Here is a 25,262-nt window from a genome sequence, read left to right on the forward strand (position 1 = left end):
TTAATGTGTGTACGTATTGGTTTTAGTTTCACCTCAGGCCTAGGTTTGTGCGTTCTTCCTGTCACACAGCTCATGCATCCTGCTGTGTACACATTGTAGCTGAGCTCCATTATAATGGAGGCTGTTTAGCATGTCACTGTCCTTTGCTGCCCTCGGCCTAAATAAACACACAGCAATGAGGAAGCAACCTTCTTCCTATATATATAAAAAAAAAAGCAAAGGTTAAAAGCATGCATTATTATCGGCTTAGAAACACATTCGGTTTCAGGTGTGGCGAAATCAAAAAAACTTTTGCGCATTTGGTCTTTCTCTGTCTATGGCATGTATCCCTTTAAGCCCAAACTTTGTGCTTTCATGGACGCTTAAAAAAAAAGCACAAGGCTGCTGCTCTTCCAGACAGTGCAAACCCCACCTAGGGGTGGTGATAGATTTGAATGTGTACTCAGAGCAGGGCCCTCTCCCCGCCTCCCTCCCTCCATCCCTTCTCTCTCTCTTCTGTGCCCTGTGTCCCACCTCCTGGTTTTACTATCAGCTTTCAGAGCTTCCATTTACACACTGGAAGGGGGGAGGGAAGAAAATAAAATAATACAAAAGGAATCCAAAAGACAAAACAATAACAATAGGAACAATAAAAAAAAGAAGAGGCCAGCCTTCTCCAACTTGCATCCTGGCATCTCCTGGAAGGAACAGACAGGAGGGATAGGAGTAGTCTATAGAGGAAGGTAAGCCTGGTGTGCAGATCTCTTTTCAATGAATGGCTGCTGCTCTGCAAATTAATAGGCACAAACAGCGAGGATCAAACAGAAAAATAAAATGCATTTAAAGGAGAACCACCCTCCCACCTCTTCCCCCCCTTATCCTAGCTGTGCGATGACTGTGATTAGAAATGACCCCGGTGTGGATTATGATTTAGACCCAAGAAAAAATGAGCACCCGGCGCCGAAGGGGAGGAGACACAAATATAGACTCGTCGCCCCCCTCTCGCAATGCGAGATATTTCCACTTTAATATCCCTTTTTATTAGGCTCCGTCTCTTGTCTTGTTTACATGTGGTTGGGGGTAAGAGGATGAAATCTAGCCGTCACATAGTTCCTCCGAATACCCCACGCCAAATTTGACGGCAAAGATTTCTACGCAGGGTTCACTTATTGTTACTCGCGTCCCCCCCACTTCCTGGGCCTGCGTGCCATAGCCGAATCAAAATGATTTGAAATTAGTATTATTTTTTTTTTTTTTATGTATTTTTATTATTATATTTTATTATTTTTTTTGCATCTGTTTTTTTAAGGTTTTGCTGTCTTTATTTACATATATAGATTTTTTTTTTTTTACCTATTTTATTCCCCGGCAGTTCCCTCGCAGTAACAATAAACGTGATCTGCTAAGAATGGATGAGAGCACCTTGGTAACCCATTCTGCTCTTTTCATTCCAGCTGTCATTTTAATTCCTAGACGCCGGTTTGTTTTCAGATCCTGAGTATGTGGTCTGGTCCTTCTGCTTCACTCACCCCCCACCCCCCTCCAAGGCCTCATTTCTCCCCAGGGCAAAGATTCTTGCCCTTTAGTGTTCATCGTTTTACTCTTCAGTGTACGTTTGAATTCCATTTTATTTGTACATTTCTGTTTTTTTTTTTTTTTTTTAATTATTTTTAAGTGCAATTTCTGTTTTAACCCGGAAGCACAAATTAACGATTTCAATATGCCCTTTTCCTTAACCTGTAAAGAAGGTGTCGTGCTATATGGGTTTCTTGTCATATTTCTACGGATAATCCGGATCTCAAGGCTTTGCTGCCTGTGGTTTTGCAACTAGGCCTCTTAAAGAGGCAGACACTGTGTATTCGGAGTCTTCGAGGAGCAATCCCACATTCTTCCTCCATTTACAGAAGGTTTTCTGGCTCCATTTTCCTGCAGCGACGTGACATGTTCCGTGAGGTTTTTACGCGGTCAGACGGGCGGTCTGTGCAAACGCCAGGTTGCCTCCATTCATTGTGTGCTGCTCAGTCTGCAGAGGTGATAAAGTGAAAGTTCTGACATCACCTCGGTGTGAAGGATTTATTCCACCTTGTCGGGATGGTACTGTTATTGTAACAAAAGCGTGTACTTCAGCGCTTAAATAAATCCCATTATGCCTCGTCTTTGAACTAATCCTCGCCACTTCAGCTGTCTTCATCATTTTTCCTCATCGCATAAAAATAAAGCAGATTGATTGGAAGCAGATTTATGGCGCAGGCGTAAAACGAAATTATTATTGAGTATATGTCATCGATAAATATTTTATATATGCCCATCAAATCATTTATTTGGTGTTTTACAATAAGTGTGATGTATAAATTGGGCGTCGGGACATAAATACATCCATTTGTTTCAGTTTTTTTTAGTGAGCTATAAACATATTTACGTCTGTTTTTCTGAATCCACACACATACATGAGCAGACCTCAGCATAGGCCCTATGCACGTTTGTGGTGCGATTGACGTGTTTTTGGTGTGTTAAAACCGCACTACAAACACCTATTATTAACTGTAATGTACTACCGCACCGCAAACTTACAGCACCTGTGTGCTAGCGCGGTTGCGGCACGTTACCATACATTTTAATGGAAGGAGCCCAAATGCTTCAACTCCGTTTAAACTCAACATGAAGCATCAATTTTGAAGCGAAGCGATGCTAACGCTTCATGTTTTCATAATGTGAACAGCACTGTGTGCTGTCCATATTATCATCTGCATAGGCATTTGAGGAGCATTAAAAATGCCCCTCAAACACCTGCTTTCAAAGCAGTGTGAACTAGGCCTAAAGTGGGTGTAAACCTCAGACATGAAATATGAACAAAGCATATCCCTCTATAGTGTGCGCTTGTCTCAATAAGAGCACTAAGCCCCTCGTTCACATTGGAGCGACTTGTCAAATCTCATGACAAGTCACACCCTATTGTCAGCAATGGCACTGTTTAAATCGGCGCCACACTGACTTTGCAGTGCCGCATTGTTTTGAAAAAAGTAGTTCTTGCTGTTTTGCTGATTTTGGGTGCGACTTGCATAGACATCTGTGCATGAAGCCACACAGATGTCTTCAAAGTTGCACCTGAAGTCAAACTGACATGCAATGAAGTTGCACGATTTCAAAGCCACACTCAATGTGAACGATGTGTAAGTGTCATTTCTGCCTGCTGACACTTGCACATCGTTCCTCTGCTATCAGCATGAATCACTTCTGACAAGTTTTCCTGACACCAAGAGAAAAAAGGAGACAGGGGAGGGACTAGCAGCTGATTGACAGCCTCAGCGCTGTTTCTGTGTGCTGTTAGAAGGGGGTGTGTCTCTTCCCTCTAGTCAGCTCTCAGAGCTCTACTCACTGAGCTCTGCAGAGTGTAATTTCAGCTCTCCGCACCCTTTTTTCGGAACCCTCACACAAGCTTTAAAAATGCAGCACATTGAATGGATGTAGAGAAGAGAAGACTGCAGATAAATGCGTACAACTTATGTAGGGGATTTGTTTTAATCTTTGTGTATCACCTGAGGCCAATCACTTCGATGGGTATATGTACGGATTTAAATCCATTTTACCAAATAACAACCAGTTACAATTTATCTGTTACTGATCTGACATCAGTAAACCAGCTCATATTCTGTGCATTGCCCGAAAGCTAAATGCCTCTCTAAACCCCTCAGAGCCAGCGCCTGCAGGGTTTAGAATGCCAGGAGGCGGGGTGGGGCTTATGGTCATGTGACCGCTGTGATTGGGTGTCACGGCGGTCATATGATCGTAAAGTTCCCAATCACAAGCAGCGAACGGGAGCTTTCCATTAGCCGTCGGTAACTGTGCCGAGAACACGCAGGGCATGCGTTGTTCACACAGCTCTATCGGCGCTATTGCACGCAAATATGCGGCCGCTCGGTGCCAAGGCCTGGCTGGCGAGAGGCCGCATATTAGCATGCGCTCAGCGTGAAGAGGTTATTTATATCCTTCAATAAAAACTATAAAAACTAGAAATCCACCTTGTGTGCACCAAATACCTTTGCAAACTCAGATATTGCCATGTAAAAGTAGCAGTGACATCATCACAGTGCTGTACATAGCCTGTTCAGAGAGTAGAGATGTGGGAGGGACCCAGCAGGCCACACCTACTGCAGGCTGCCTGCAGAAAAGTACAGCAGGGGGCGGAGACAAGACCAGTCACCCTGTACAAGGAGAACAGCAGTGACCGGTCTTTATTACAGGAAAAGACAAAGCGCACATAAGTGAAGGAAATACACAAAGGACTTCAAGATTTTGGCGCCATTCACACTTGACGATTTGGAATCGCGGGCGCAATCGACATGATCTTGCCTCAATTCCACAAAAAATCACGTGGCAATCGGTGCAAAATGCACATTTGGGTGCCAATTCATTCTAAACGGCACCACAAACGCAGCTCGATTTTACCACGATTGTTGTGTGACAGAGACCACGCTGCAATTGTGGCAAAGCGCAACTTTTCAAATCGCATGAAGTTTGCCGTTCAAAAAGTATCAGGAGCTTGTTTTGGGTGACAACGTGAATAGGCTGTCCTATGCCAGGCGCCTGGAAAAGTTTGAATATCGCCCACACAAAACCAATAACCATGTCTCTTGTATTCAGACAGACAGTTTTGCCTGGAGTCAGGTTTGAAAAAAAAAAATGCTGTATATTCTTTTCAAGTATGTATTCTTAAAGAGGAGATCCACACAAAAATGGAACTTCCGCTTTTCGGAACCCTCCCCCCCTCCGGTGCCACATTTGGCACCTTTCAGGGGGGAGGGGGGTGCAGATACCTGTCAAAGACAGGTATTTGCACCTACTTCCGGCATAGACTCCCATGGGAGTCTATGCTTCTTCCTGTCCCGACCGCGCTGTCTGCTGGGAACACACAGCTCCCAGCAGAGAGCGGGGACCACTAGGGACGCGCAGCGCGACTCGCGCATGCGCAGTAGGGAACCGGGAAGTGAAGCCGCAACGCTTCACTTCCTGATTCCCTCACCTAGGATGGCGGCAGCAGCTGCCGAGAACCGAGCGGGTTCTCGGCGTCCCCTGCCGACATCGCTGGACCCCGGGACAGGTAAGTGGCAATGTATTAAAAGTCAGCAGCTGCAGTATTTGTAGCTGCTGGCTTTTAATATTTTTTTTTTTTTTGGCGGTGTGGGTGAACCCCCACTTTAACTCCCTTAAAGTCCCTTCCATTGCTTTTGCTATTGCTGCTCCAAATCTTCCTTTTGCTGTGATTGGACTTCCTGTTAGAGGGTGGCTTCATTCATTCTCCATGATCTCACTGTATGTAGGAATGTAGCCACCCTCTTTCTTGCCCCTGAGATGTACTAGGGGCTGTGGACTATGGGATGTGTAGTGTGCATAGAATAGTGCACATAACCGCAACTAATGCTCACTGCTCATTCCAAACAAATAGAAGTGAGGGGGGGAAAAGGGGAGGTTTGGTAGCTTGTGCAGAATGTTATGAGATGGAAAAACAGTAATAAACTAGCTGCTTAATTGCTTTTAGAGGCAGTGGGAGGGGATGTCGCCCCCCCCCCCCCCCTTCTGCGGCTTCCTCGGGCTCTACTGTCCCACCGGGAGATCCAAGCAACCAGCCGACACATCCACCAGATGATCGGGAAGCCAAACAATGTCGGGATCGGCTTTGATCGCCTCCTGGCTATGGTGCCCCAGAATCGATGACCTGACATTACTTCCGGTTAATCCGGATGTCAACAGCGCCATTTATAAAAAATCAAAAGCATTAGACAACACCAATCTTGGTGTTTTGAATGCTTTTAAAGTGGTAGTAAAGTCCGCTTTGTTATTTTTACATACAGGTAAGCCAAAGCTTACCTGTAGGTAAAATGAATATCTCCTAAACGGTGCACGTTATTCTCCCTGGATGCTCCCGGTGATGTCACCGGCGCATGCATCTGAAGGTCCGGCATACCGTGTCCGACCTTCAGTGCACCATGCTGTAACCGAGGGTTCCCGTGCGCATGCGCGGGAGTGACGTCATTGCGGCTCCAGCCACTCACACAGCCACAGTCCGTGAACCTGTAAGGAAGACCTGGGAAAGATGGAAGCCCTCTCAGTGGTGACAGTGTGCCACAGGAGGGCTTCGTTTTAAGGTTAAGTATTTCATAATGTGCTTGTATGCATTATGGTATTATTTTGCAGGGTAAAGTATTTATTTTTTATTTGCAGCGGTTTACTACTGCTTTAAAAGCAGAGGAAGAATTTGGGGTCCTATAGACCTCAGATCTCTCCATAAAGAGTACCTGTCACTGCCTATGGGATTTTACACCCCATTAACACCCATCATACCATAAGAACATACCTAAAATACAGAATAAAACGCACAAGGATTGTGAAGAAGTTTAGGCCGCGACCCCTTTATTGGGTTTAAAACAATTTTGATTATGAAATGAACTTTAACCTTTAATACCAAACAGAATCGCTGTTAACCCTTAACACTCCAACATGCTTTGTCACTACGACTCAAGCAGCAATATCTTATATCAACCAAATAACAGTTTATCAACCACTGTCCACCCACAAAGTGGGCGACATTACCCAAAAAGATGGACCTTCAATATTAAACAGAACTGTTGGTAACCAATAACAGACCAACGTACTTAGTCACTAAGACTCAAGCAGCAAAATCTTATACCAACCAAGTAACAGCGTAAAGGCAAACATGCACGTCGGTCCCACACGCGCACAAACAACGATAGCTGCACACGTGTGAGGTATCACTCCAATCATGGGCAGTACTTCTAACACTAGACCTCCTCTGTACATCTGTGGTAACCTGTAAAGGCTTTTAAAGCATGGCCTATGGATAGTAAAATGTACGTCTTTTGTCGCCTTTGCACGGGCACATGCAATTTTAGAGTGTTATGTGTTTGGTATCTATTTACTCGGCATAGCATCATCTGTTATATTTTACCAAAAATTGGGTTATGTATTGTGTGTGGTGTTTTTTTTTTTTTTTTTTAAAGTGTATTTGTTCCCAAAAAATTGCATTTGAAAAAACGCTGCACAAATACCGTGTGACATAAAAACTTGCAAAACCCACCAATTTATTCTCTCGGGCCTCTGCCTTAAAATATATATATATATATATTCGGGCATTCTAAATAATTTTCTATCAAAATATACCGATTGTTACATGTAAACAAAAAGTGCCAGAAAAGGCCCGGTCTGGAAGTGGATATTCTACTATTTGCAATCCCAGAGTACACGTTTTGCATCCATGTGTATGTGTATAAATGCGTTTACACATGTCTGCACATAGGATGCATGTCCTCCAATGCAGATTTTTCAATGTGTGGTTAAGGATCTGAACGTAACACATATTAATGCACCTTTTGCACGTCCCCCATTGAAAACAATACACCTGAATGCAGATCTTTATACAAAAAACGCTTTGAATTGCGTTTTTTTTTTTTCTGGCCATGTGCATATATTGTAATACTATGTGTCAGCTGTCAAGTTCTAGGCAAAATAATAGAAAGTCGAGTATATGTATGACTTCCACTATACACAGCGGACACCATTTCCTTTCCTGCTTTGTTTTTAAGAGGCCTCTTGTGCATACTTCCTGGTTAGATAGAAGACTTGCCTGACTGGAAAGGATTTAACCTATTAGTGACTGACCACACTTCTCTGTAAAGATAGTTTATTACAAAACTGATATGGTGACCATACACGCTTCTATAAATTATCGATTTCTTCTCCGATCGATCTCTTCCGATAGGAATAATTTATATATAGCCGACAACCCATACAATCAATAGGCCACACATAAGGAAGTGGATTTTGATTGATAGCTAAATGCCATTGTAATTTATTATAGTGAGTTATCATCATTCGCAGTTTTATTTCCACCATGTAATCTCATAATCTGATCGATCAAAGCACAGTCGTATTTATGAAGAATGTATCACAATACTACTGATTAATGCGAAATGATTGATAATATTCTGCCCTGGACTTCGTAGGTATAGAATAAGCCTGTATAAGGGCAAGTTTACACCAGATGCAGTTGGGTGTGTTTTTAAACGCACCATAAAGGCCGGTTCACACCACAAAAACGCACTTCTGATCCGTTCTGGATGCGTTTTTGCATTTGTGATTTTAACGTGTTTTTGATGCGTTTCCGGATGCATTCTAAATCCTTTTTTCTTTTTTCCTGTTTTTTTTTTCTCACTTTACTGGGATCTGGTGCATTTTTGATGCATCCCGGTGTGTTTTTGATGCGTTTTACTGCAATACAGTACAGTTCAGTGCAGAAAAAATGCAGCATGTTCTAGTTCTTTTTCTGAAATGCACTGGAACATATTGCACTGGTGTGAACTATGTCATTGGAAATGATATAACCTACTATCCATGAGTTTTTGATGCAGAAAAAGAAAACACACTGGACTGCAAGTGTTGTGAACCAGCCCTAAGACCGCTTTCAAGCTAGGGAGCTTTTCAGGCAATTTAGTGCTAAAAATAGCGCCTGTAAAGTGCCTGAAAAGCGCCTCTCAAGCCACCCCAGTGTGAAAGCCTGAGTGCGATTTGAGCCATAGATTTGTATGGCTCAAATCGCACCGCATTCGCATCAAACTGGTGCAGGACACCAAAAAGTCCATGCTGTTTGCAGGACTTTTTTTCCTGTCCTGCAAGTGCACCACCACAGTGTGAAAGCACTCAGGCTTTCACACTGGGGCGGTGCACTTGCAGGACAGGAAAAAAAGTCCTGCAAGCAGCATCTTTGGGGCGGTGCAGGAGTGGTGTATACAGCGCTCCTAAACTGCCCCGGCCATTGAAATCAATGGGCAGCGCTGCCGAAGCACCTGCAAAGCGCTTAGGCAGTGCTGCAACACGGGTGCTTTTAACCCTTTCCTCAGCCGCTAGCGAAAAGCGCTGCTATAACAGCAGTAAATCGCCGTGAAAACTAGTGCCCTGTATAAAGGCTGGTATGGTTGGGTGCGTTTTTTTGTTTTTTTTTAAATGCATCCAGAATGCACGCACTGTAAGCCTGAGTTCACACTAGATGCGGTGCAAATTCGCTGCAGATTTGGCAACGCATCTAAATCGCAGGCCCTGCTGAGGAAGTTCACAGGAACGCAACGCGTAGGGGGGAGAGCTGCGTATGAAGTCACCCGCTGCTGCCTTTCAGAATCAGACTGATACATGCTTGCTTTATGCCTGTACCAAACCGTTTAAAATGTGAGTAGTCCGTGTTTGGACATAAATACATTTTGAATAAATAAACAGTGAGCACTTAGATCTTCTCCGTTTTATCATTTATGGTCGGGCATCCGTATTTATTTCTGAGGAGTCTGGAAGTGAATGTGTGATCTACTTCAACCCATTTGGTATATTGGGATCGGCTTGCATGCCCTGAGGTGAGAGTAGATAATAAGATCGGAGGTGGCAGGACTGTCACCTAATGTGGATTGTATCATCACTGGTGAAGGCTTTCTGGGACTTGTTGTCCATCAACTCTCTGGACTTTCTCTTATTATACGGAAAATTACTTTCTGGGACTTGTTGTTTATCACCGTTTTGGAGGTTTTGTTTGCGCTGCACTTTTACCCTGTTATAAACGCATCAAAATCGCAACCCGTCCATGCGAACCGATTGTATGTTAAGTTAACGACACCCCACAATCGGCTTGCAAAATGCAGCACAATTTGCATAGTTGCATCGCATGAGTGTGAACACCTATGCTATGCGATTCTGGTGCAGACAAAAAAGGGTCCTGCACCAGTTTGATGCAAATGCGGTGCGATTTGAGCCATACAAATCTATGGCTCAAATTGTACCCTGAAGACACCGCATTTAATCGGCGCAGGAATGTGCTGCGATTCCTGTGTGAATTATATACGGTGTCTCGCACCGCAGCAGTGTGAACCCAGACTAAGGGGCAGTTCACACCACAAAAGCGCACTCCAGATCTGTTCTGCATGCACCTTTTTAACGTGCTTTTGATGCGTTCTGATTCATTTTTTGATGCATTTCCGGATGCGTTCCAGATTATTTTTTTTTCTTCTGTTTTCAGTTTTTTCCACTGTACTGGAGTGTGGTGTGTTTTTTCATGCATTTCGGTGCGTTCCAGTGTGTTTTTGATGCATTTTACCATGTTCCAGCACAGAACTAGCCCTATGGGCTGATTCACACCAGATGCAGTCCAGTGCGTTCATCCTATGTAACATTATTGCGTTCAGTACCAGTGCTTTTTTTAAAAAAAAAAGCAGCAAGCAGAAAAAATTGTTTGCATACTAAACACAGATATTAGTAGTGATGAAAAAAATGTATGCCAAAAAAGACACTGCAAACACATTACAAACGCATGCAGAACTGTAGATTGAACGCAGGGATTAGGTGAAAATAAAAACTTGGATTTTATTATCAGATCAATGTGCAAATTTGTTCAAAACGATAAAATACCCAAACTATTGAATTGCCATATCTTTCCTCCGATCAATTTAGAGATCGGATTTAATTTGTATCAGTCAGCCAGGGAGGAAAGTTATTGTTTTGCAATGAAAGGCGCACTAAGGCCAGCCATAGATGGAGCAAATTTCTTACCTGCAACCAGGGGTGATTGTGTTGACAAAGGGATCCCTCCCACTGAGCCATTGGGTTCTCCCGGCGGGGAGGGCGGGGGAAGCCATCACCACTAGTGATTATTGCTAGCGGCTATAACAGCCGCTAGCGATAAATCGAATGTAAGATGCGGCAGGCTGATTGCTCAATCAACTGGGGTACATTCAGCCTACCCATACATGGTTCGAATCGTCTATGGCCGGCTTAAGATACTTCATCAATACAATTGTATTTTGAACGTTCAGTTTATTACACAGTGGAAACAGATCTGATCGAAATTACAATTGTAAATTAAAATCCTAACTATTAATCAAAACCCACTTTCTTGTGTGTGGCATATTGATCAAATAGGTTGTCAGCTGTAGATCGATTAGACCTATTGTAAGAGCTTGATTGCAACAAAAATCGATCATTTATCAATGCATGTATGGCCACTATAAAACGTTGCATCCTTAAGCCCTGGTTCACATTGGAGCGATTTGCCGGCAATGGCACCATCCGAATCGGTGCGTCGCCGCACCGATTCCCAAAAGTAGTTTCTGTACTACTTTTGGCGACTTCGGGGTGCGATTTCCGTTGACATCTGTGCAGCAACCAGCACAGATGTCTCTGAAATTGCCCCCCAAGTCGGGACTGACATGCAGGAATGAAATCGTGTGAGTTCAGCTGAACTCGCACAATTTCATTCCCGCTGTCAGTGTGAACCTGGGCTAACTGGTGCAATACACAGAGGGAGAGGGGGAGATTAAGGTTTAGTTCACACTAGTGTGACTCCAAAGTTGCATGATTTTGAGTGCCACTTTCATGCCACTTTACACTCTCTGGCACTCAAGTCACAAGAAAGTTGCATCGTAGTAGTGTAGGAACCTGCGACTTTAAGTGGAACGATGCCATTGAAATCAATGGGCTGCGACTTGTCATGTGGCTTTGTGCCTCCAAAGTCACATGACAAGTAGCACCAGTGTGAACGGAGCCTTACTAAAACTAGAGCATGCAAAATCTGGTGCAGCTCTGCATAGAAACCAATCAGCTTCCAGTTTTTTTTTTTTTTGTCAACGCCTAATTGAACAAGCTGAAGTTAGAAGCTGAGTGGCTACCATGCACAGCTGCACCAGATTCTAAGTGCTGCAGTTTTAGTAAATCTACCCCATAGTGTTATAATCTGCTCATACACTATACAATCTGATTGTACAATCTCCTTTTAGTTTTAACAAAACTGTGTAATATGAGGACTTGTACTTTACAGTTGATGGTGAATTTAAAGGAGATTGTGCAGTGTGTATTACAAGGACCTGTCCTCGTATTACACAGTTTTGTTAAAGCTAAAGGAGATTGATTGTACAGAGATTGCACAATCAGATTGTATAATCTATGAGAAACCTTAAATCTAGACCTTTAGAAATGCCAATTGGAAATTATTTTGCACCTTTTACAGAATAATTTAGGTTCAAAGCTGAACTCAGGACCTAAAGACTGTGGAATTCACACTTGAGCGTGAGTGTTGTCATGTGACTTTGGAGCGCTTTTTTTTTCTGTGTGTTTTTTCACACATTTTTAGGCTTGAGTTTTGTGTGCGAAATCGAGAGTTGCGCTGTTTTTTTTAAGGCGTTTTTCAGATGCTCCCGTTGAAGACTATTGGGGCCAAAAACAAGCGATCATGCACCATGTATGTTTTTTGAATCCACAGTTTACACTGCGATCTGGCGATGTCATTAACATTGTATTTACACCCGCAGCGGTTCGCAGAGGGCAGTGTGAATTGCCTGCGGGAGAGATGCAGGAATCGGTGCCGGAATTGCGCTGGTTCCCGCATCGCTACAGTGTGAACCCAGGCTGAAAGCATATCACTCAGCTGTAAACCAAGTCTTGGATCATTCATCTTGAAGAGATGCAGAGCGCTTTTACTACAGTATATACAAGGTTCAGTAACACATGGTGACCAGATTTAATTTTTTTGAAATGAAGAAATGATTGGACACTCTGACTTTCTAAGGCTGGCCATACATGGTGCAAATTTCTTTCCTGCAACCATGGGTTGCAGGAAAGAAAATGGCATGATTCCCCCATCAACACAGACAGTGCTGACTCAGCAACTGTCTTCTCCCGGCAGGGGATACTCGCAAGAGAATCTGGCAGGCTGGTTGTACCCAATTTGATTGATCGATAAATTTGGTACATCCAGCCTGCCCATTACTAGTTCGAATCTATGTCTGCCTGCTCAATCGGCCCAGATTTGAACCGTGTATGGCCGGCCTTAGATGCTCTTTTTATACCTAGTCATGTTACTGACTTGTTGCCAATTAACTGAAAATGCTTTACCTCATTAGTACCACTTACTTTGCCAGCTTCTGTTGTCCTGTGACAACTTTTTTGAGACCTGTTGCTGCCATTAATTTAAAAAATGTTTTCCCAAAACGGTACATTTTCTCGGTTTAATGTACAATTGCATTTCAAAATGCATGCTATAACAGATTTTTTTCATAACGTTTTATATTGTGAATCCAGCCTTAAAGCGGCGTTCCACCCATTTAAAAGTCAGCAGCTACAAAAAGTGTAGCTGCTGACCTTTAATAATCGGACACTCACCTGTCCCATGGTCCAGTGATGTGGGCAAATGAAGCACCGCTCCTCTTCTCCTCCTTTCTGTGGCGCCGACATTGTAACTGTGGGCGCCCGGCTGCGCGCTGTGAATGGCCAGGCAATCTTCTGGGACCTGTGACGTGTCCCAGAAAATTGCAGGGAGGGAGGGGGGAGAGGTGAACTTCCTTCTGGCGCTGCAGAGGAAGGAAGTGGGAGCTGGATGGGTCACCATCACTTAAAGTAGAAGTTCCATTTTTCGGTGGAAGTCCACTCAGGTCGCAGCCAATGTACTAACAATCCGATGTTAGTACATCGATCTCCCCTGCTGTATAATAATGTTCTGACAGGGGGGCCGCCCCCCGCCAGAACACTCTGGCCAGTGCGCTCAGCCATTGGCTGAGAGAGCTAATCAGAAGCTGGTCAGCAGACCTTGTTCGGTCATGCCCCTTCGACAGAAGCCGGCTGAATGACCAGCTTCTGTTGGACTGGCTGCAGCACACGCGGGCCGAATGTCAGGTGGTTTCTATTGAACCGGCTGATGCCGCTCGACATTCAGCCCATGTGTATGGAGCTTTAATGCCTAGTCATTTCATAATTACATAGTAGGTGAGGTTGAAAAAAGACACAAGTCCATCAAGTCCAATCTAAAGGGGGGGCATTTCATTTTGCCCATTAGTGTTTGTAGTACCTTCTCCTGCCTGCAGGTCAAAAGTTTGAGGGGCGGGGGGACTGCTGCAAGTATGATGTGCAGGCACATTAAGGTGCAAATACCTATAGCAGCCTCCCAAACCTCCCTCTCAGGGTCACATCCCAGACAATTATGACAGTCAAAGCTACTGGATAGTGTCGGCACTATGTATTGGTCTGTCACTATGATGGGCAGTAAGCACTGACCAGTAGTAACATTCAAGAGGTAGGATAGGGTGTGTAGAAGAGTCTACATATTCATAACAGTTTGTTAAAGTCAGGCCTCCCCTTAGTGACTGGGATACGTCAGAGTTGCAATCACTCCTCTGTGAAGGTTCATCTTGGATTCAGAATCCTGCAAGGGCTTTCCAAAAAGTTCTAATGTAGGAGGGTTGGAAATCCAGATCGTATCTATGGATACACAATTTAACATGGGGAACTCTTTGATTCAAGAGACTTCTCTGTTCCCAATAGCTCCAATTTGAGCGGCCCACACTGCACAAGGCCAGCAGAACGCTGGAGCCCCAAGCAGTCAATTCACTGGAACTAATGAGAGACCCAAGAATTTTACTTTTTCCCAGTGCCCTCCCGTACAGTGTGACTACTCCTTCTGCTCATTAGCAGTCTCACTTCTTCTCAATCTTTTTCCCAGCACATTAAATACATGGAATGTCCAATGGGGTTTGTATCGTATTTTTAACAGTTTTATTTCAACATAATTTGTTGGCAAACAATTTTGTTGTCATAAGAAAGCATTTCCAACATAGCGGTCCAAGGCAACTCTCAATAAAATAGACATCCTCTATAACTTTTACTATCAGGTGCTCACAGTGATGTGGGTGCTCAGTTAGTCTCCTAAAAGAAACTTTTGTCTTGTCTGCCCCTCCCAAACTTTCTGCCACTAAGGGTGAAGTCTTTCCCAAAGCCTTGCATTCTCTATTCTGGTGCACTTAGGGGTTCTCCCTCTTCCCCCAAAAGGGAAAATCCTCATGTAAGATAAACCTGTGTCTCATATGACGGCAGCCTGGTCTAACTTAACTTCTATGAAGGACTCTTGCTCCGTCAGTAAGCAACCATCTCAGTAGAAGGGGTAGTAGAACGGGCCAAACTCTCAGTTTCACATGATGGTGGCTGTCCTCTGTGCCCATCAAGGGCCCCACTTTTTTTTTTTTTTTTCTTCCACTTCACAATTATGTGCCACTTTGTGTTAGTCTATCAAATAAAATCCCAATAAAATAAGAATAATAAAAAAATAAAAAAAAAGGTAGCGGGACTTTATATATAGACACTCGGGAGCGGAAATAAAATTAATAATTTTTAATGGAATCAAATGATTATAGAGTTTCTGTATTCGAATAATTCAATGCATAATGCTATATATAAAATCATTCGTACAACTATTACAATTCATTGAAACCAAAAAAGATATACATACATACATGTTCCAACAAGGAATCAATACATAATACATAATGTAAAAACATTTAGAGCATGATTACATGATTAATTGGAAAAGTTGGAGACCAGAAAGAAAAGGGAGGGTTACAGATCATAGGGGGCAAAAAACAAATTATTATGGAACGGCCTGGTAGAATGCATCAATATGTACACTAGGTTGATATTGGCTCTACGCGTTTCAAGGTATTTGACCTATCATCAGGAGCAAGGAACCATAGTGATAATCTAAAAATTGAAAGGAAAAATGTTTAAATTGAAAGAGAGAAAAAAAAAAAAAAAAAAAAAAAAAGAGGAAAAAACTCAGAACAGGCAGGAAGGGTCCTCACTAATGGACCCGAACCGCCTGTGCACTTACATGTGTGGTCCACACAGTGGCGGTGCGGCCACGAAATGCACAGGCCAAACCAATCATGCCATGCACGGGAGCTGAGGGGACATGTAGCAACGGGCAAGACACAGGAATGGACGACGTCCCGCAGGAGTGTCATTGTAGATGATGGTGAAACAAAGGGACCAAATCTGTAGGGGAAAGAAAATGAAGTGGCTGTAAAGTGGATGTGGGGCAAGGTGCAGGAAATGGGTGGAGAGGGAGGAGATGTGGAACAAAGGGAGGAATGAAGGGGGTTAAAAAAGGGTTAGTGTGATTAGAAAAAAGGTTGAGAACATGAGAGAGGTAGATAGAATAGGAATGGGAAAATGAAAATGAAAAAGGGGAAAAAAAAGGGAGAGGGTAGGATAGGCGGGGTGATACAAGAGGGACAAAATAAGGAACAGAATAGAGAAGGAAGGGCAAGAAAAAAAGGGAAAGGGCAGAAGTGAGAAGGAGAAAAGGGAAAATTACAAGGATGTGAAAGTGATGAAGGGAAGTGAAACTCGGTTTGAAAGTCAAGAATAATGAAAGAGAAAATGTGTACCTGATAAACAAAGTGTCCAGACAAAATTGCATTGATGCATGGGTGATAGATAGGAAGGTGGAAACAAGTGTGTACCAAACGAGGTGCAGAATCCAAGCGGGAATGGGGTCCATAGCCGTCAAGCCCCCGCAGTCATGCCCCCAACATTTTTGGTTGTAACATGAATTTGAAGGGGTATGAATACTTTTTCAAGGCACTGTAGAAGGTCAGGGGCAATCCAGACCAAGTGCTAGTAGTTGACAAATTAGGTCTTTACTAGTAATGAAAGATGGATGGAGAGGAAGAGAAAAACAAATAGACTCAAAGGGGTCATAAATCTGTCATTTTGTTTGTCTTCCGGACCAATAAGCTGAGGCTGTATTGTCATTCCAGCTTTTCTCTTATTAGAGTCTGGTGACATTTCGGCAGAAGAGATAGACGGCAGTCAACCTTTTAGAGGTTGGAGATCGCCTGCAATGAACAGTACAGCCCTAAAGTGTGTATGTATTAGTGAGCATACTCAGCAGCTATGGTCACTGTCACATTGTTCCACTGATACCCCACAGGACCAGTGTATCCACGTGTTAAACCCAAATCTTGAAATATTTTAAAAATAATTTAGGCTCGTTTAGAATTTTTTTTTTTTTGTTTTAAATGTCTGCAGTTTACATATTCAGGCCAATCATGCTCTGTGTCACCATACTACACTATGTATCCAATTGTGACCTCTTTAATAAATTGTAATATAATTTCAGTTTCGATTAATAGTTAAGATACAGTCGTAATTTATGCTTGTAAATTATCTATCACATATTTGTTGCTACCATGTAATTTCATAATCTGATCAATTGAAATCTGATCATATTCATGAACAAAGTATCTCAGTGCCGTCAATCGATGCAAAACCATTGATAATTTTCCGCCCTTGCAAAATCTGATCTAATTGAGATTAAATCGATTTGGGGGGAAGTTATGGCTATTTGATTGTTTGCGGATTTGATGGGTTTTATTTTCCATTTCCAGGGACAGAAAGTGACAAATATTCCACAGACCAGGAACAGTCCCTCGAAATGTGGCTGAACAGCTACAGATTCAGATGTGCTGGTGGAAGACTTCTTACTGTTATGCTTTTGAGTTTAAAAAAGTTTCTTTCAGAAATGTTTGCTCGATTTTTGAATCATTGGTGAGGTCAGTTCATCCTTCATTTTGACCTCAGTGATGGGAAAATTCGAAGGAGCAGGATGGAATTTTTTTTCTTGAACAAACAAAATTCTAACAATGAACATGGCTTTCATTTGGGAAATTACAGTGCCTTGAAAAAGTGGTCTCATTGGACTGCTGAATACAAATGCACGCCACACTTTTCACATATTTATTTGTAAAAAAAATTGAAAACCATTTATCATTTTTCTTCCACTTCACAATTATGTGCCACTTTTGTGTTGGTCTTGCTCTGTCAGGAAGCAACCCTTCTCAGTAGAAGGGGTGGTAGAATGGACCAAACTCAGTTTCACATGATGGTAGACCCCACTGGCCTAAAGTAATGGGCTCATCTAGAGGTGTCTGACAGCGACACCCACTTCACTTTCTGTACAACAAGGTGTAGGAGGAGGATTCTTCTTCTCTTAAGCTGGCCATACACAGTTAGATTTTTGTTTGAACATTCCCAGAAAAAACATTTGTCAGAGCATTCTTTCTTTCCATCAGTCAAAAGCCTTTAAAATTTCATCCAGGCCTGCTATTCGAACGGAATCCAAGACATGTATAACAGGTTTCATTACAACATGTACAATTTTTCCTTAATGAAAACCACATTCACGGCTAGAAACTTGCTTGTTTGAGGAAAATTTTCCATCCTGCTCTTTTGAATTTTCCCATCACTAGGGTTGAACCCAAACATTAATTCAACCCCACTAACCTTTGGGGAAATTGTTAATAAGTGGCTTGGCCACTGCGCCTACCTGTGTAATGGGCACAGAGGCCAGTAGGAAGCTCAATAACCCTGAATCGTAGTTGGACAGAGTGTCCGGTATGGAGACTCTGGCCTCAGTGCCTCCCCCCATCATGCCTCCATGAGTGGTGCCTGATGCAATGATGCAGCCACCTCAGTTGGCCTCCCTGGGGCCATAGCCCTTATTATCGATGTACTGGAAGAAATGGGAGTTTCCGCTGAACTCCTTCTGTGAATTTCATAAATAGTGTTGTAGAAACTCATTATCTTTCTTGCGGTAGAGCAATAAATGGCGCAGCTTGCAACAGATTCATGTGCATGTCGTATGGCATGCATGAATCTGTCACAGAATTGCCGCACTTAGAATTTTAGCATGTACAGTCCAATGAGACCACTAAACAAACGCCCGAGAGTCCAAAGTTTTTAATAATAAAACTGATTTATAGCAGAAAAAGGCTGTGAATCAATGTTATCATTAAAAACTTGGGAATCTTGGACGTTTTGTCTGGGACATAGTACATACGTGTGTGAAATAACTTACTCTAACATGGAAAAGGTCTTAATTACTTCTGCTTTCCTTATCACTAATATGGCGGAATACCTATATGAAATTGTCACAACAATAGCAAAACTGTTGAACAAAAAAGAATTACATGAACGTGTTGAACATGTGAGTATTACCAATACAAATGTCGTACTGGTGTTATGAATTTGTTTCCAACAACATCCACGGTGCCAGAAATGCGTCACAAATGCCGTGTTGAATCACCCGCTTTGTTTTTAGGTGTTTTAAAAAGTTGTGTGTAGTTGTTTGAAGTGTGTAAAATGAAGGTTTTGTGAATTGAAACTATTTTGATGCTACAGACCTATTATAGGATAATACTACGTAGTTGCTTATTATTTTGAACCCTGGTCTAAAGCAGGACAGCTACTGTACAAATTTTAGCCGGTTCCTGATGTACTAGCCGAAAATTCTGTCAGGTGGCCCTGTCAGCTGTTTCCTGCCAGGCATCCTTCAGTTTAAAAAAAAAAACGAGTGGGTGGAAAATTGTTAGCCAAACAGCCACTGTTCAGGTACCATGATAGCCGTCAGGGCCACCCGCAGCAGGAGATATGTCCATCTGCGCTGTATAGTGTGGATGAAGGAATCTGCTACACTTTTTTTTTTTTTTTTTTTTTTTTTTTTTTAATCTAGACTGCCAGCTGAATAAAAAAAAAACTTTATTGAAAAAGCAGATTAAATTAAATATTTTATTTATACAAATTGTTAAACAGCGAAGACATAAAACACATAAAGCAACACGCTCTAGTATACATGTCAAACTAATACCAGCAATGACTCAACATCCAATATGCAATTTCACCAGTCCTTCATAAAGAGTAAGCAATATCAATGCTCAAGTCGATTTTCATAAATTCTGGGAAAGCCAATACATTTTGCGAGGATTGCTCGCTTCCTCAGGGCTGGTTGGGTGGGTGTTACTGCAAAATGTCAGAGAATACATGTATAAATGCACAGTATATACAGCGTATATCAAAAGGTAATTTACATGCTAAGTTATTATATCAAAATTGTAAATTTAAAAAAACAATAAATATTAGAAAATATGCTTGCCTGGTTAGGAAATGTATCAAGAGTGATGTGTATGGCCATCACCTTTGCATAAAAAATGAGCTCCCAGTAGCTTTATGCCATAATGTATTAGTATGCACAGCGTAGCCGCACATTATAGCAGACTTGCATTGGAAGCAACTCCTCCAGCCCTGCGGTGTCAGCGCTCTCAGCTGTGACGGGTGCTTCGATCTTCTGGTGTTCTTTGCAGGTTCGGCCGCTTGATTGGCCGGGCTGTGGTGATGTGCATGCGCCACACCGCGACTGTACACTGAGCTGCGCATGTACAACTCAGTGTATACAAATGCCGACAGGCAGGGATAAAGATCTAAATCCTACCTGTCGAAGTTTTTAAAAAAAAAAAAAAAAGAAATGTAGGTTTAATTCCAACTTAGCTGAATGTTATGTGATTGCAGTGTCCAGGTAAATTCGAATTAATAGGAGCGCATCCTTCTATAATCCTCTTTTGCCCAATCCACATCTGTTAATAGTGGGCCCTAAATCTCAGAGGGCCCCTGTGCAGCTGTATATAAATAGCATGGCCTCCTCTGTGTGCATATACAGTATATGTGATTGGTGGAAGACATGCAAATCCTTCATCTGTTCAATTGCTTCCCATCACAGACTCCTTCTTCTAAGGTGATCATTAGATAATGATACCTGATATGGGAAGGTGACAGATTTGTATTCTATAGCACAATGTAGACGGTCGGTCTTTTTTTCTTTCCCATACGCCCCAGTATATATAACCATTGTACGCAGAGCGCAATTATGGCTCCATAGATCCTGCTGCAGTACAATTGGCAGGCATGCTCAGCTGGAAGGGGGGTTATTTATAAGTGGCATGTATAAACCATAACAATCAAGAGTCCTCCCGGGTGCACGTGTGAAAGGATTCATATCCCCAGTGTGTTAAGGGTTGTTGATTCAGCGGCGGCTGTTACAGAATTATTTTGCATCCATCTGTGTTTTGTGTTCAGATCTGAAACCATATTATGTTCGACATGAGTTTTCAATGTAGAGCTATTTGCTCTGGTTTCCCTACCGCTAGATCCCAGATTTATTTGTGTTAATATTTATTATACTATGTTTTTCTTTCGCACCCCCTAATGCTCCAATCCAGACGGCCTAGGTCTGGGACAACAAAGCCTTTTCAGTTATGTGCACACAGAGGAGTACTGCTAATACACAAGCCAAACGACTCACTTCAATCCTATGGAGAGTTCTTCCAGTACTAAATCATGGAATATAAACTCTCTGTAGGATAATGACTGCAGACAGGGCTGAGGTCATGTCAGATTTTCAAAACGAAAGTTTTTACCAAAACGCTTTGTATATTTTGCTTTTAATATTCGTTGTTGGAATAAATGTACTTTCCCAAACGAAATTAGAGATGCATTCAGCAACAAAAATTTCCATCCTGCTCTTTCGAATGTTCTCATCATTGTGATTGAAAACGAATAATCATTTTGACCTCACTAGTGAACGAATGTTCACAAGTTTTAAATTACAAGTTTTAGTCGTGTAATGCCGCGTACACACGGTCGGACTTTTCGGCTACAAAAGTCCGACAGCCTGTCCGACAGACTTTTGGCGGACTTGCGGCAGACTTTCTAACGACCGGACTTGCCTACATACGATCACACAAAAGTCCAACGGATTCGTACGTGATGACATACACCGGACTAAAATAAGGAAGTTGATAGCCAATAGCTGCCCTAGTGTGGGTTTTTGCCCGTCGGACTAGCACACAGACGAGCGGATTTCTGGGTCCGGCGTAGTTACGACGTAAAGATTTGAAGCATATTTCAAATCTAAAGTCCATCAGATTTGCGGCTGGAAAAGTCCGCTGAAAGTCCGGGGAAGCCCACACACGATCGGATTGTCAGCCGTATTTTGTCCGTCGGCGTCTGTCGGACTTTTGTAGATGAAAAGTCCGACCGTGTGTACGCGGCATAACAGATTGTACTGATGTGTTTCTAACTGTAAAAGCTCAATTCACTAAGCCGCAACACATGTGTAATTTGGCATCCCAAGCATTATTATTAGCAGCTCCCAGTGCCCTCTTTGCAGAAAATACCTGTCGTTATACCTGTCGTTATGTGAAATAACTAACCTTCTAACTTTGTTTAATTGAGCCTAAAGTGCGGTGGTATGTGGCAGCTCATAACAGCCAGCCCAAATTCAGTTTCAAAAAGAATAATGAGATTTTTATTCTCAATCTGTATGTCATGTCCTTGGAAATATAAAGTAAAAAGGACATCTTAATCCTTTCTTATTAACCACTTGCTTACTGGGCACTTTTTTACCCCCTTCCTGCCCAGGCCAATTTTCAGCTTTTCAGCGCTGTTGCACTTTGAATGACAATTGCACGGTCATGCAACACTATCCCCATATTAAACTTTTATCATTTTTTTTTTTACACAAATAGAGCCTTCTTTTGGTGGTATTTAATTGCCACTGGATTTTTTATTTTTTGCTAAACAAATGAAAAAAGACCAAAAATTTTGAATAGTTTGTAATTTTTGCAAAAAGTTTGCACGGGTAATTTTTTTTCTTCACTGATGTGTGCTGATGAGGCTGCACTGATGGACACTGATATGCCGCACTGGTGATTCGGCACTGATGGGCGGCACTGATGGGGAGGCATTGATGGGCACTTATTGGAAGCACTGATGGGCACTCATTGGCAGCACTAGTGGGCACATTGGGACTGCACTGATAATCAGGACACTGATAATCAGTGCTCTGACTCTTAGTACCAATGTTCCTTTAACACAAGCTGGTTATAAACTCTTTTTCTCTCCTGCTGTCAGCATGAGGAAAGAAAAGCCGATAACGGCTTGTGTTTACGTCCGTGATCAGCTGTCATTGGACACAGCTGATCACGTGGTAAAGGGCTACTGTAATTGTCCCTTTCCCCCTATCTGTGATCAGCTTAGTCCAAGCGTGGGCTTAGTTTGCCGGGAGGGTGTCCATGGACGCCCTCCCATGATAGTGCTGTCCGCACGCCCCCTGCAGCACGCTCTGTGATCACAGAGCACGCTGCAGGGGGCGTGCAGGCCGCACAGTCACGGGAGGACGTCCACGGACATACTCCCGGCAAACTAAGCCCACGCTGTAGCTGTCTTTCCGCTATAGCGCGGGCAGGAAGTGGTTAAAGAAAAATTTTACCTGGCAGTGCCGTCCATTGAGCTGTGCCACGATCATGACTCCCGCATGTACAGGAGTGAGATCAGCCAATCAAACAGCCGTAGCCTGCCAACCGGGAAAGAAGACCAGGTCAAGATGTAATCCCTGTTAGTGGTGACACCAAATCACTGGACAGACTTTTTTTTTTTTTTTTTTTTTTAAGTCTATTATAGTTTGCTAGTATGCGGGGGAACACCATTTTGTTTATCTTACACAGTTTACAACTGCTTTAAGACTGCTTTCACACTGGGGCAGGCGTTGACGGTAAAACGCCACTTTACTGTCATTTTAGCGGCGCTTTACAGCATCTTTTAACCCCCGCTAGCGGCCGAATAAGGGGTTAAATGCGCCTGTGTAGCACCGCTGCCGAGGCACTGTGCAGGCGCTTCAGCAGTGGTACCCATTTATTTCAGTGGGCAGGAGCGGTGGTGGAGCGGTGTATACGGCTCTCCAGCACCGCATCGAAGTGCTTTTAGCCCAAAAATACCTGAAAAACGCCCCAGTGTGAAAGGGGTCTAAGCGTAAGGCTGGGTTTCCCCGCATCCAATTCGCACGACAGGAGATTGTGACTGGCTCTCTATGGAGCCCGTTCACATATCTCCCATGTGGCTGCAGAGCAGATTGCACAGGACTCCTGTACGTCTTTGGCTCCGTTTCAGGGCTGAATTCAGGCACCGGACGCACCGGACCCCTGCTGCGGGCCGCATCTGTCGGAGGTGTGAACCCAGCCTGAGATAAAACATTATTTTAATCAGTAAAAGGAATGTTACTTACATTTAATGGGAAGTGAAATTGCCCCTCTCCCATACCCCATGGTGGTAAACTTTCAGTGCTACAGGTGTTAAAGCAGAACTAAACACTCTTTTCATTTTCAGCCAAGGAAGCTGCCATCTTAGAGCCCTTGCACACTGGGGCGGGGGGCGGCGTCGGCGGTAAAACGCCGCTATTATTAGCGGCGTTTTACCGTCGGTATGCGGCCGCTAGCGGGGCGGTTTTACCCCCCGCTAGTGGCCGAGAAAGGGTTAAATACCACCGCAAAGCGCCTCTGCAGAGGCGCATTGCCGGCGGTATAGCCGCGCCGTCACATTGATTTCAATGGGCAGGAGCGGTAAAGGAGCGGTATACACACCGCTCCTTCACCGCTCCGAAGATGCTGCTGGCAGGACTTTTTTTACCGTCCTGCCAGCGCATCGCTCCAGTGTGCAAGCCCTTGGGGCTTGCACACTGGGATGACAGCAGCGGCACTTTCGGGGCGGTTTGCAGGCACTATTATTAGCGCAATAGCGCCTGCAAACCGCCCCAGTGTGCAAGGGCTCTTAGCCTCCTGTTTGATCTGCAATTGTCATGGTACTGCGCATGTGATCAGTTATGACACATATGATTGTTTGACAATTTGGTTGAGAGCCCAACCAGTGTGACAGTTGGCAACTGAATGACGGCTACAGCGCGGACCTACTTTGCTGGGATGCCGTCAATAGACGTCCTCCCTTTTGCATGCAACTCGGGTGATCGGAGTAAAAATTTCATTTGGGTACAGTGTTGTATGACTGCGCAATTGTCATTCAAAGAGTGACTGACTGCGCTAAAAGCTGGAAATTGGTTTGGGCAGGAGGGGGGTTTAAGTGCCCAGTAAGCAAGTGGTTAATGAAAATCAATGGCATTGAAGGCAGTAGGCATTCCAGACAAGAATACTGTATATAGAGATATAAAACACTGCACCATTTCTTTGGATAAATTATGGCCGCTGCTTTATTATCGGTTTAATAAACATCAATATCAGTAAAACACTTAAAGGGGTTGTAAACCTTCGTGGTTTTTCAGCTTAATGCATTCTAAGCATTAAGCTGAAAAACCTTCTTTCAAGCTGCAGCCCCCCAGACTCCCCCTTTAATTTACCTGAGCCCTGTCTTTCTCGCCCCAGGGACGAGCACACCAGCTATGGCTGGTATCTTGTGTCCTGATTGGATAGATTGATAGCAGCGCAGCCATTGGCTCCCGCTGCTGTCAATCAAATCCAATGACGCAGGGGGGCGGGGCCGAGTCCTGCTTTCTGTGTCAACAGAGGCAGAAGCAGGACACGGGAGCGTGCCCGCACGTGTGTCCCAAAGGAGAGCACTTCCTTGACAGGGCACTCAAGAAGAGGCGGAGCCACCAGCGCTGCTGAGGGACCCCAGAAGGGGAGGATCGGGGCCACTCTATGCAAAACCAACTGCACAGTGGAGGTAAGTATGACATGATTGTTATTTTTAAAAAAAGTAACCCTTTAATAATTCAATATTACATTTTTATCATG

The 25,262-nt window shown here is 43.4% G+C and overlaps 1 protein-coding gene across 1 annotated transcript in view; it reads left to right on the forward strand.

Moving 5' to 3' along the window:
• Nucleotides 1-454: 454 nt before the first annotated feature.
• MACROH2A2 (macroH2A.2 histone) overlaps nucleotides 455-25,262 on the forward strand; it is an 81,407-nt gene continuing 56,599 nt past the window's right edge. The window contains exon 1 of the mRNA XM_073596696.1: nucleotides 455-722. The gene's annotated coding sequence lies outside the window, so the exon portion shown is untranslated. The remainder of the gene's footprint in view (nucleotides 723-25,262) is intronic.

The sequence above is a fragment of the Aquarana catesbeiana genome, linkage group LG08, assembly GCF_042186555.1.
Source record: "Aquarana catesbeiana isolate 2022-GZ linkage group LG08, ASM4218655v1, whole genome shotgun sequence".
NCBI classification, from domain to species: Eukaryota; Metazoa; Chordata; class Amphibia; order Anura; family Ranidae; genus Aquarana; species Aquarana catesbeiana.